Here is a 5,707-nt window from a genome sequence, read left to right on the forward strand (position 1 = left end):
CCATGTCTTCTCCACCACCTTAGACCCGCCTCACCACATGGTTTTCCTCTATAAAAGTCCCTGCAAGAGACAACTTCCTGGGGGGAAACTACCCACTTGGGAAACTACTCTCTTGGGACAGGAGATTTCTTTCTTTCAATAAATGTATTCTGCTCATAAAAAAAATATGCAGTCCCATACATCCATCCACTCATCTACCTGTCCATCTACAATTGTTTGGTTGTTTAATTATTTATTGAACCCCATCTTTATACATTGAAATATGTTCTGGGGATGCAATGGAGAGAAAAATGGATATGGTCTTTGTCTTCATGGCAACTCATGGTGTGGTTATGATAAAGGTTAAGTAATTAAACTAGTTATGAATTTTACAAAGGGTTTTGAAACAAAGGTACAGAAAGACATGAGAAAAAGTAATGGGCCACTTGGCCTGGTGTAGGGGCTCAGATAGCTCACACAATGAAGTAGATTTTTAGCTGAGATCTGAAAAAGGAAGAATAGTTGGATGAAGATGGGAGAGAAGCAGCTGGTGAAAGGTGATTGTGTGTATCTCTTTCCAACAGTGTCCAGGTTGGTGAATTGAAATCAACCATGATGAAAAATCTGTGGCTCACACAAATAAGGCTTTCTTCTGTAAGTTGAGCTGTTAAACATTTTCTAGCATCCTCTCCCTTGAGAAAGTGATAGTCCCTACCTACTGGAGCTCAGATGCTGTCTAATACTGGATGTTTTATTTCATTTAGTCCTTACAATATCTGTGGCAGAAAACATTTACCTTCATTTCATGGACACAGATAAGAGACTCAGAGAAGGAGTGAGCCCAGATGATTACATTAGAAAATGGAAGTGATGGTACATGCTTGTAATCCCAGTAGTGGTGCATGCATGCAAGGCTGAGGCAGAAGGATCAAGATTCAAGGGTTCATAGCCAACCTGGGCTACGCAGTGAGCTCAAGGCCAGTCTGTACTATGTATCTAGACTGTGCCTCACAAAACAAAACAAAACAGAAAGAAAGAAAAGAAAATGAACAAAGTTCATGACAAAGTCATGGTTGAACCCAGGTGTGTCTGTATGGCCCACATTGAAAATTTTGTCTTGGAATTAAAAGAAGGAAAGTGGCAACAGTTTAATATCACTGATTTAGTTAAGACATAGAACATGAAAAGGGAATTTTACACACACACACACACACACACACACACATACACACACACAGTAGACAAACATGAACAGGTAGATAGCTGGAGAAAAAACAAGCTCAGGAGAGCAAAGCAAGGAAGTCTATGTAATTCCTGGATTATCCAGCAGCAGGCAGTAATAACATAAGTGTGAGAGTACAATGGGGTAAATCTATGGGATAATTTGACCATGACAAGAGTGTATGAAATTTTCTTCCCTACTTTCATATTCATTCTAATAATTTGCAGAACAATTTACACACAGGACACTATCACAGTCAAATAGCAAAACTTTTTGTTATTTGAAGTCTTAACAATATAACGAACTTCTTGAGTGAGAGGGAGCAAAAAATAGTAGGGCAGCTTAGTGCCACTCATGGTCCTCACTTGTGAGGCTGGGGCAGGAGAATCACAAATTCAAGGCCAGCCTGGGCTTCGTAGCTTGATCTTATGTCATATAAAAAAGAAAATTATATAGAGGGGTGAGCTAGCGGGTCCTGCTGAATATTGATATTTCTCTGAAACATTTGTATTTAATCCCAATAATGACTTAAGGTCTAAGTAAAAACAGTATGTAAAATGATATTATTACCTCTCATAGAAAGACTGATAATAACCGGCACTTACTGATACCTGGCATTATTAATAATGCTTTAGCTGTAAAAATTGACATAATTCTTTCTGAACAGTATCTTAGAGAATTTATGTGTGCATACCAACTGTAATAACAGATTCGATATCAAGTAATTTTATAAACTGTAAAGATGCTCATTTGAATGTTGCTCATGGTAATGACCAATTAAAAATGATACAAGTTCTCTAATGTATTACATAAGTCACAAAAATAGTATGTGTTAATCTAATTTCATATTCATGATCGTCTGGACTCCATTAAAGGGGAAAGAGCTCCTGATTCCTATGAAAGGATACCCAGTCGCCGGTGGAGATGGATAAATAGAAATCTTGGATGGAGGTAGAATAAAAGAGCAAAAAAAGACCATTACATTAGAAAATTAGAAAATGGAAGTGATGGAATCACTTGATCCCATGAACATCACAAGAAGAGGTACTTAAGAATGCAAAATATTTGGGCAAGTACAATGCATTGACACACTTACGTGGAGGAGCAGATAGCTGTAGGGGAATACAAAGATTATAAAGACTGGGATGCAGAAACTAAGTGTCCTTAGATCTTAATACTGGTGGTACTTATAAAGTGATGTATAGCTGAGTCATTCACATGATAGGGTTATGACTCACTAGTACTTTTTTACATGGCCTCTATGTTTGAAAAGAAAATTGTTTTCCCTCTGCCAGCCTTACACATAAACATTATTTCTGGTAGGGTTCATATCTTTGGTTGATGAGTTGCTGGTATCTTTGTTATTAATACAGAGTAATGCTTCCCTAAGGGTAAAACAGCTAAGGCACTGAGCAGGACACATTGGGGCCATTATACAACCACAGTGGATTCCATAAAAGAATCCAGATTGACTAGGAAGTCAACCAGAATGCCTGAAGGCCAGGTAAAGGGGGGTATTTAGAATTATATCAGTATACACCAGGGAAAGTTTTTTTTGGCATATTTCTTTAGAACATGTAAATGTTTTGGAAATTATTATTTTTGTGTGTGTGTGGTACCCGGGAATTGAACTCAGGACCTTGTGCTTGCCAGGCAAGCACTTTTTCCACTGAACTATCTCCCCGGCTCTGTTATGGAAATTATGATAAAAAAATCAATTGTAGGAGGTAGGTAGATCCTCTATGTCATCTCAAAAACAAAACATTATTCTTTCATTTGTTTAGTTTTTCCTCTAATAAATACTTAGTTTTTCATGTGTCTGATATTGCTAAGAACCTAACTAAGAATACTGATGAGTAAAACAGATGATTTCTTTCACCCATAGAGCTTAAGTCAAGTGGAAGGTAGACTAAATAGCGAAGTTAATGAGGGACCACATGAGTAATTCCACAGTGTTAAGTGCTAAGAAGAAAACAAATACATTCAAGGATAGTTCTACAACTGGGCGTGGTCATAAAAGAAGATCCCTCTAAGGAGAAGACTTTTAATATGAATCTGAAATAATGGAAAAAGAGACCCATCATCTGTGCAAAGATTCAAAGAATTCACCTTGACTAACTGTATGCTGATAGCTGTGATCCAAGCAACTACATGAGGACAGCAGTGTGTAATACAAAAACCAGGCTTGAATACCTGACATCTTGGTCTTCTAAATGTGTGCCATTTCTAATGTCATATCAATTATTACTATACTCTCTTTAAAATCTTTTTTTTAAGGTGAATAAAAAAAGAGACAAGAACAGAAATTTAAGGTTTCTTGAAAGCAAGTGGTAATATTCAACCATATGTCCAATCTTACATAACTATATCTGTTAATCTGAGCAACAGATTTGACAATAAAATAGATAATATATCAGCCATTGTTAATCAGCTATTCTTGGTTTGAAAATCTGTAACATATGCATTGCTGTATGTTGCCCTGTTTCTTCATTTCTTTTTTTTTTCTACATGACAAATTAATATTTACTTTTTCTTTTTTTTTCTTTATCTTAATGTTAATTTTTATTTTCTCCTTTTCTTGATTAAACTTCCCAAAGATTTCCCTAACTACTTGTTCAACAGACATATTCTTCATTTTCTATTTTTTTTTAAACAAGATTTCTTTCTTTTTTTTTTTTACATTTAAAAATTGCATTTAAAATTACTTCTATAAAATTACTATAATTACTATAACAAAAAAAGATACAGAATTTCAAAACAAGATGGTAAGAAATTAACAAAGGTTGTTATATTACATATTATTACCTTCAAGGCACTTGCTTAGATTATGTTTCTTCATTTCTGATTTTTGTTCTTGTTTTGCTTTTACTTTTCAAAATTAAATTAAATTAAAAAAACTAAAAATGAAAAAAAAAAAAAAAGAATCAAAGAATGGCCAGTGTGGGCAAATAGGAGCAAAAATTCAGGGGATGGGGCTGGAGAGATGGCTCAGTGGTCTAAAGCACCTACTTGAAACAAGCTTGGCAAAGCACAGGGACCGCAGTTCGATCCCCCAGCACCACATGCCAGCCAGCCCCACCCCCTGGTGGGCTGAGCTGGACACACACACACACAATAAATAAATGTAATAAATAAAAATAAAAAAAATAAATAATTAAAAAAATGTACTTCTTCTAAAAAAAAAAAAGACTTTTAAAAAAAAAATTCAGGGGATGTTAAACAAAAGATAGAAACAAATGAGTCAGAACTTTGCAGGCCATAACGGCAAACTTGGATAGAATTAGAGATAAAATGGCAAAGTTTTAAGTAGGGTATAATATAATACGAAAGGATTTTTATTCTTGTTGTGGAAAATAAATGGGTAGAGGCTGGTGAGAATAGAAGTAGGGAGACCCACATGCATTTTTACATGAGAGGTCACGAGAGCGCAGATTACGGTAGAACATTGGTTTTCATCTTCCCAGATAGAGTCATTTCTGGAAGATGAGCTCCATTGTTACCTAAAGTATACTGACAGGGGGCTGGTGAGATGGCTCAGTGGTCTAAAGCACCTACTTGGAAAATGCTTGGCAAAGCACAGGGACCGCGGTTCAATCCCCCAGCACCACGTGCCAGCCAGCCCCACCCCCTGGTGGGCTGAGCTGGACACACACAAATAAATAAAATTAAAAAAAAATAATAAAGTATACTTACAACACTTTGGGGTAAGGAGCTGACAAAATAGCAAGCCAGCAAGTGAAAGGAATGTAGAAGCAAAAATTTTAAACTGGGCATTGAAAGGCAATAAAAGTATTTATGAGGCACTGTGCGCATACGTGCGTGTCTGTGTGCGTGTGTGTGCCCACATACCGGGGACTGATCCCAGGGCCTCGAATGTGCTAACCAATCATGCACTCTGCTGCTGGACTCCACCACCAGCCCGCTTCTTTGGTCTGGTGATGACGTACTCGTAGGGCATGTGCTCCCAAGGGCATAGCTAGGGTGTAGCATACTTGAATGACAAGTTACTCATATACAGTGTTGGGGTCTTTGAAAGTCCTGGTCCCTCAATAGTATTTGTATTTCTTGATTGGGTTCTGGACAACTTATAGGATAAAGTAGACTAATAACTGAGTCAGTATTCATTTTATTACCGATAGAGGTCATAAAATGATAAAAAATATATGAGTCTGCTAGTTGACCTTCAGGATCAGGAGACTTCCTCATTCTGTGCCTGGAGCCAAGCATGAGCTCCCTGTGGGCAGGCTTGTGGCCACAAGAATGACAGTGGAATGTGTGGCAGCAGTTAATCTCTCCAAATTTACTAGGCAGAGAATTAATGTACCTGCCCAGACACAGAAGCCATTTGGGTTAAGGGTGGAGAACGGGTCAGGCTACCATCAGAGATACTTTTCCAGGAAGGATGCACTGGGCAGGGAAATACACAGGACCTAAAGGGAGACAGGTCCATAAGGAGAGAGGTAGAGTCCATGTACACAGCTCCACACTGTAAATAGTATTGTAAGG

This window comes from Octodon degus, unplaced genomic scaffold, assembly GCF_000260255.1.
Source record: "Octodon degus isolate 3935 unplaced genomic scaffold, OctDeg1.0 scaffold00017, whole genome shotgun sequence".
Lineage (NCBI taxonomy): Eukaryota > Metazoa > Chordata > Mammalia > Rodentia > Octodontidae > Octodon > Octodon degus.